Source organism: Lytechinus pictus, chromosome 14 (genome assembly GCF_037042905.1).
Source record: "Lytechinus pictus isolate F3 Inbred chromosome 14, Lp3.0, whole genome shotgun sequence".
Taxonomy (NCBI): Eukaryota; Metazoa; Echinodermata; class Echinoidea; order Temnopleuroida; family Toxopneustidae; genus Lytechinus; species Lytechinus pictus.
The window spans coordinates 8,345,208-8,353,655 of NC_087258.1; the positions used below are offsets into that span (position 1 = coordinate 8,345,208).

Genomic DNA, 8,448 nt, shown 5'->3' on the forward strand with positions numbered 1-8,448 from the left:
ATATAATATAACATAACATAACATAACATTATTTCTTTCAATAATTTCTTCTTTCCCCACTACGTTTCTCTTCCTTTTTCCCTCTTTTTCTCCGTTTTTTTTTTTTTTTTTTGTTTTTTGGCCAGCCGATTGGGGGGGCACGTGCCCCCCCATGCCCCCCCCCCCGTAGTTACGCCACTGAGTCCATTATCAGTAGTGGAAGCGAAATTGAGAAAGAAAGAATAAAGAGAACTGAAGAGAAAAATAGAGGACATAAACACATAATACCATTTAATGCAGGCTATATACAAACATGATTTAAGGGGTTTAATTCCAAATTATGTCTACGATTCTTTCACTTCTTTCGCTCCTTAATTCCTCCAGTGTTCATTTCCTTTTAGCATCTCAGGATTTCAGTCCTTATAGACCTATATAATCTTCTTGAAATAAGTCTTTTAAAGGAATATTTTTTTTTTAATAAAGATGTCATTTTCATTGTGATAATTGCTGTTCTCCAGTTTTGCCAAGTCAGGGCGCGTACCAGGGTAAGTGAGTAAGACTTTTCGATCTTTTTCTGTTTGTGAGGTGATTATTTTCAGTATTTTGTTAGATGAATATTTTTGATGAAATTAATGAAATACATTAATTGGAAAATAACATTTTGTAAGCCCAAATGATATGATTTTTATAACCATAACCATTGCATCGTAAAAAAGGTATTTAACGATTTTGAATCATGGTGATTATCATAATCATGGGGGCTGGGGTTACAGTGAAGCGTGCCATGCTAACGTTACGCCACACTCTTAAAAAATGGGTTCTGAGGGGGTTATATGCTTGCCCCGTATTTGGAACCTTCAATAATCCCTAAAAGGTTATAAATTACCTCAAACAACTCTTGAGCACGTAAAGAACCTTTTAGGGGACCCTTTTTATCGAGGGTTCCAAATTTCGGACAAAAAGGGTTTCAATTCGCGCCATAGTTTTTTTCTGAGAGTGCATAAATAATAGACCCTTCTTATAATTCTAGAAGTTTTCTGTCATTCAATTTCTTTTTTTTTTTTCTGGAAACATAGCATGAATATGTGGTCTTCAATAATGTAGTTGAATGTATCTTATGTTACCGTAGAGAGCGAATAAAAGGTTTTTACTCGGTTGATCAGAGAAAACCCTGTCACATAATGCCGTTTTGCCAGCGTGTCGTGCACAACGTAAAGGAAAGTTTTGGAAAACCGTATTGATGACATACAGAAAAAAAGTTTTCTAAGCCCCGTATAAACCTCTTATTCGTTTAGAAGACTCTGAAATAAAGAAACTTTGACAATACCGTTATGACAACAGTAATACCAAGTTATTTTTATGTCAGATACTAAAATGCTCAATACATCGAGTTTATTAACATAGTAAATTTGATAAAGTATGTCTGTTTCAAATTACCCAGACGATATGATAACATGAATCCATTCCAGGGGCGGCGGAAACAGTGGCAGGCCCCCCCCCCCCCCCAACAAAAAAAACTTTTAGAAGAAAATGCCCTTTTTCAATAATGGAAAACATCCTTGCTTCAAAATGAAATGTGCCCTTTTCCCAAATGAAATACCCTTTTTATGTAAAACAATACATTTCAGGTAAAAAAATCACAACATTTTTAGTTCACGCTTTGCGCTCGCATCAATTATCGTTTACTAAGGTACTCATCTTGTTCATGTTAATAAAAAATACTTAGAATGTCCAGTTTTCAGCTTGGAATGTCACAATTTTGTATCGCTTTCGCCATCGCATCAATTATTGTTTAGTAAAGTACTCATTCTGTTCCTGGTTACAATAAATGCAAGAAAGTTCCAGTCTGCTTTAAAGAGTTCATAACAGCATGGACCTGAAAACAGGGAGCTATCGATTTCACAACGGATGTGCAATCTTCCCTCCCTTAGCGCTGCGCTCTCCCCCTTATTCATGCGCAGTAAGGCTAATTTCCCGAAATCAGAATACTCCACGTCCATGACTTCATGGATGAGAAATCAGGGAGCGTTTCATCATCATTTTCGTCTGACAAGTTGTCAAGGGCCCGTTGCAGAAAGAGTTGCAATCAATCGTAACTCGAAAAATCACGCACAACTTGATTTTCAACCAATCAACAGCGCGCATTTGGGACTTGCGATTGATTTTTGTTTGGCTTGCGTTTAAACGCAACTCTTTCTGCAACGGGCCCCTGATCTGACAAATTTCCTTGATTTTGATTGGCTGATAAACATAGTTCCTATAATACTGTCATGGCTGTCGGATTAAACAAGACTTGTCGGATAAAGGGTCTGACAAGTCATTTGATAAAACGCTCCCGTGAATTCAGAAACAAAAATACTCACCTCGCAAATCATTACGTCACTAAAAATTATACATGAACCATAGAGATATATACTAATAACGCTAGAGGGCGTACTTCATCAAATCGCTGTGATTACGCGGAGACCGGCCGCCATTACTCGATAGGTCTTTGCAGCCTGCCATGCGCGTACTGTACCTATGGGGCATGTATACGGATGAGCACAGAACAGGACAAAAAAGATGACATATGAGCGCGAAAGCAAATGGAAAGCAAAATTGTAAATCGCACTGGATTAAAGTTCAAATTAACAAAGAATCTATCAAAACTGAGGACAAAACTGCCTATATAGACCTATCTACATGATCTATAGGGCATAATAATACAGTCCAACAATATACAACCCCAATCGTTTTTGCTTTGGTCATAACATTTCGATGTATTATATTATATGACTTCTATTTTCTAATGATTTGGAAGGGATGAATATTAAAAATAACATGCAGGCCTAGGTATATCGTTCTAGGTCCTGCAAATTTAACATGATCTGGTGTTCAAGTTGACCTCAGAAATTTCATAGGCCCTTTCACAATGTGTGATGCATCCGAGACACAAGGTATCGAAAAAAACACGACTGCCTTTTTTTCAAGTATAGTTTCCTATTTACTATGATGCTGATTTCTTATAATTATTTCTTTACTTTTGACAATTGTTATAATTTATTTTCCAGATAGATCTACACATAGAAATCATATATAGAAAAGGGCCTAACGTACTCCTTTCCCCATGGTTTTAAATGTCGATGTAACCAACATCACAATAACCCGTGAGTCATAAAATGACTTTTATTGATAATATTTGAAAATGATTTATGCATTGGTCCAGTTAATTGATAAGTTTATGATTTAATTTTCCAATGCTGTCAACCATCCGATCATATTGATTACTTTATACGTGCGAGCAATGTAGAAAAGTTTGTTGACAGCAACATTTGCATATTATATCAAATACGCGCATGCATGCAGGACTCGTACAATTTTGCAATGTACAGGAGGCCTAGCAATGGGGTAAAGTGTAGAATGTTTACAGTGTATTATTGACTTGCAAACATTTCAATATTTCGGAGAGTAAACAAATTACAATGCGTGTTTTACGCAACATAAAACAATTTGACTTTGATTTTCTGGAAAGTCTAAACTTGATTCACTTTGGCTGAATACTATGCAGATCGGCAAACCGGCTGAAATATTCTGTTGATATAATTATGGCCGGCGTTTGTTTCCTATAATGATTGGACCAATATTATGTGAACAAATCAAGGATAGAATAATAAGAAGGAGATGAATAAGGAGGAGGAGAAGAGAAGAAAAAAGGGCGGGAAGACTGAGGATTATTACTAACACTGAGTGTATAAAACCAATTGATTACAATATCATGAAAGAGATTCATATCAAATGCAAACTTAATAAACTTATCATATAAAAACGGTTGCCAAATTGTGAGTACTAAAACCAAACATAATTAATATTATTTGAATATTGCAAAACTGAAAATACTTGGAATAAGATGTTACAAATTGTCAGCTGTTGAGTGATCATCCTTGTCTTGAAATTGTGTTAATTAATTGTGTATGTGTTAACTTTATGGCAAAGATTTCCAAACACTATAGTTTTTATAGTTTCTCCCCGGGAGTTTCTCATAAGCATCTTACGTGAAGATAGGCCTACCGAAGATTGTTGATGGGATGGGAATATCTTTGATGGGGGAGCTCGTGGAGAACGTAAAAAAAAAACACACACACACAAACACGACGGTGGATGGTGAAGTTTCCATGCCAGGGGAGGGGGAGAGGTCACTGCCTTTATTCCGAGTTCCTACCCAGCTATGTCCTAGTCTGCTATGCAGACTCTGAATGGCTCGTGAGGTGGGATCTGCTGGTTTGCGAAGCAAACCAGCCTGAAAGGGCGAGCGAAGCGAGCCTTTTCAGATCTGCAGCCTCAGTAGACCTAGTCTGCTATGCAGACTCGTTGAATCAGCTGTGATACACACACTGCAGATGTGGGTCTACATTTGTAGACTAGCTATGTCCAGTGCACATGATACACGAAGGCCTTCACCACTGTGACTATGTGGACGTATCATGACCAGGGTGGAGTTCGGATACATATTGCAGCTCCATGATATTACATTAATGGAGCTATATTGCATTCGCCTCTCGAACCAGTCGACGGACTTTTGCTATATCGTGACCAGGTAAAAGAGAATTATCAACAACCACTAGGACGTATTGTAGTGCATACAAAGGTAAAGAAAAGAACAGAAGGGTATTTTTTTTTTGGGGGGGCACAATATAGCTTCTGGAAAATCACGCTCCATCCCCCATGATCCATTAACAAAAAAATAACCTCTACTACTCTACACTGTTCGTAGCTCTTGGATTGTATTTGTAGCCCCAGTTTGTAGCGTTCTTTTCTGTTGTTGTCGTTTTATTTGCTACTAATTTATGTCGCCAAAATATAAATTCATCAAAATCCCATGGTCTATAAGTCTGCGAAGTTTATTGTGAGGCATACATGTGGCTTGACCCAGGCTAGCATATACACATTTATACCCTTTTTACACAGGATTTTCTTAACCCCGGACTATCGCTAACCCCGTACTATCCCTAACCCCGTACTATTTTTTTTCCTTTTCACACATGCCAAATTGTTATCGCTAACCCCGGATAAGGAATGCTTGCTTTTCACACACGAAACTCGCTAACCCCGGACTAGTGGTTTTTGTCGATCATTCGTAGTACAAGTACTTCACTCGTACCTTTTTACACACGCTAAAATTTCCTTAACCCCGTACTATAGGTGGGGCTAAATTGCCATTTAGCCCCACCTATAGTACGGGGTTAAGCTTAGCCCACTTTCGTTTTACACTAGCGATCTTAACCCCGTACTATCGCTCTTAGCACCGCAATTGCTGGGATAACCCTGCTTTTTTGCAGGGCCAAATAATCCCGTACTAAAGGTGGGGTTAGCCCACTTTGCAAAAATGCTGTGTAAAAAGAAAGTGGGCTAAGCTTAACCCCGTACTATAGGTGGGGCTAAATGGCAATTTAGCCGTACTATAGGTGGGGCTAAATGGCAATTTAGCCCCACCTATAGTACGGGGTTAAGGAAATTTTAGCGTGTGTAAAAAGGGTATTACAGACCAAAGACGGAATGGACACTCACGAAATCGACACCTGTTCGACAGTATGAGATTCCCCAATGTTATGCACACAGCTACACCTTTCACACAGGTGGTAAGCTCCGCCTACTTTCGTGCATACATCGCAAGGTGGCGCTATATAATATCGATCTAAATTGGAAACGGAATCATGAATCAACCGCCGCGAAGTGCATTTTTCTCTTCAAACATTGCCTCAGATTTTCAGTTTTTAAAAACACTTCCCGAATATGTTATGATCCCAAACTTTCACATGGGTATTTTTGAGCTGTTAGTCAAATGTTCATACCATTTTCAAAGAGCAATATGATTTTTTTTTTTATTGCTCACAAAGTGAAATAATCCCTTTAAGCGGCTTGCAATGTTTACTCATGTAATCAAGTCGAAGCGCGCTATCACTTTCGTAAAAACGCGTCCCATCTACGAAGTGTAGGGTCTACACTTTGTTGCTTACCACGCCGAGAAATCACGAAAAGTCAGTTTTGCACATACGTGACATGTGGCTTTGCGCTCTTTACCCAACAGTTTATCAAGATTTTTAAAATTGCAAGAGCTTGCTAGTAGGACTAATCATGACGTCACACACCAAATGATATCCAACCGACATGATCGACTAGCCCACAATGTTTGTGTGCAACAAAGTAAAAAACTCTCACCCTAGACTTTCCTGTATTCATGTCAATTTAGTTATTAGGCTTACATGATGATTCGTATTTTGCTGGTAGCATTTCACCAAACTGTTAAGTCACATTAACCCAATACTTTGTAGATGGGGGGGGGTCATTTTTTTACGAATGTAGTACGCAAAACGTGATAGCGCACCGCGATTACGTTAGTAAACGTTGCAAGCCAGCTTGGGTTTATTCATTATCATTACAGTTAGCAGGTGTTGTTGTACGTTCGGATCAAACTCATGATTGGAGGGGCGAGCAGTGGTGCACTGGCAATGATCAGCCCCTCCATACATTAGTCTGATGAGAACGTACCAGCTCCACTGCTTTTCTCACCTCCGAGGTAGCCACCAAGTACAGCCCCATCCCGAAACAAAATTTGTCCACTGCCAACGCGACGTCAAACTTCTCAGGAGACGCCCTGTCCCTCATGTAAAGTATTTCCAACGCCGCCCTCCCTCCAATAGACATCGCGGAAAAGCATGACGTCATTATCATGGCGACGCAGTTGACGAAATACACATCGCATAGGAGAGAAACGATGCTCACCAATGTGGCGAAGATATATACATCAGTTGGATGAAAGATGTTTTTGGTTAAGATCCCGACAGCAGCTCTGCTGATGATATTTCCAATCGATGCTATGAATGTCAGGATGATAGTGTAACGGATAGAAAGACCCCTTTCCAAAGCATGAGGTACAATAAAGGAATGCCAACAGGCATACACCATAGAGAACGAAATATTAACAACATGTGCTGCGTTGAAATAAGGATCTACGAAGAAGTCCGATTGGCGGAGAATTGTGGTAATCCTACGACAGACGCCATCTTGCGTAGTGTTGATTCCTTTTACAGGAGAATTAATGAGAAAGAAGAGAATCAGTGTTAGTATCTAGAATTGTGTTATTACTTGATTTGGACAGAGTGAAATTACTCGCCATAACACTTAAACTGTGTGAAAACGGATTTGATATTTTATTTCCGAAATGGAGAGATTAATCGTAAGGCATACCATTTGTTAGCTTTCTGATAGAATTGTCAATGCGTGGAAACTAGCAAACCCGAATCAAGTTCGTGTTTTACTTGTGACAGTTGGTGGAAATCTGATCACACGATTTTGAATCGAAGATATTATGTAACGATTATTTCTTAGATATACATAAAAGGCCTCAATATTTTATTTTTAAATGAGTAATTTATATCCCTACATTATGTTCCACGAACTCACCTGATTGGTCTCTGGCCATCCCCTGTCTATTGGTTTTATTTTCACATCCTTCCGGGCACACTTCCTCGCTATCGGGTATGGCTAAATAATTGCTATGTTTTGTCTACGTCTAAATTAATTTTAGCAGCACAGGGAATGATGTGTGCCATCAGGGCACCGAGAATGAGCAGTCCGCCTCTCCAACCGTAAGTTCCACGTAGGAATTCAGCTATGAGGGGAAATAAACCCATTCCTACCCCGTAGCCAGTGACACCGAGGCCGTACAACACGTTGTAATTATCTTTGGCCACCAGATGCAACGCCATGATGCAATTTAACATTTGAATGCAGATGCCAAGACCTAATGAAGATGAGTTGAAAGAAATGTACACACTTATTTAGCTTCGACTAAAAGCATCAAATGAGCATTATTGCTGATTATCCTGGAACACCATACACAGGCTGGTACTTATAAGCTCACATAATGTTGAATTGACACCGGGGGGGGGGGGTTAATCATCAATATTTTTTGTTCGACAAGTTGTAAGATTTGACAACTTTCCTTCATTTTGATTGGCTGAGAAGAACTTTTATTCTGGTCACTGCAGGATAAAAATAATAGAACTTGTCGGATAAAACGTCCGACAAGTTCTTCCATGAAACGCTCCACTGGGGAGCAGTTCACGGAAAGGCTTATCGGACGTTTCATCCGACATTTCCCTAAGTTACAATGCTTCTCAGCCAATCAAAACCAACGAAAGTTGTTCGATCTAACATCTTGGCGGACAAAATATAATAAAGTAATGAAACGTTTCCAAGATGACACGGTAAGAATCACGCGCACAAAGTTGGTCTCTGTAGTAGTTTTGACTAGTTGGAGACTCTCCAGCAGTGGCGGACCGTGACCCGGAGGAGACAAAGCATTGGAGGGGCACATCATTGTTCACAAACAATACAGTGCCCCTCCAATCATTGTCTCCTCCGGGTCACGGTCCACCACTGCTCTCCAGTGCATTCCAGTGACATCGACGGTATTCTATTTTATCTATT

The 8,448-nt window shown here is 39.4% G+C and overlaps 1 pseudogene; it reads right to left on the reverse strand.

The window, feature by feature from the left end:
- Positions 1 to 6,484: 6,484 nt before the first annotated feature.
- LOC129275941 (uncharacterized) lies at positions 6,485 to 7,724 on the reverse strand (annotated as a pseudogene).
- Positions 7,725 to 8,448: the final 724 nt, after the last annotated feature.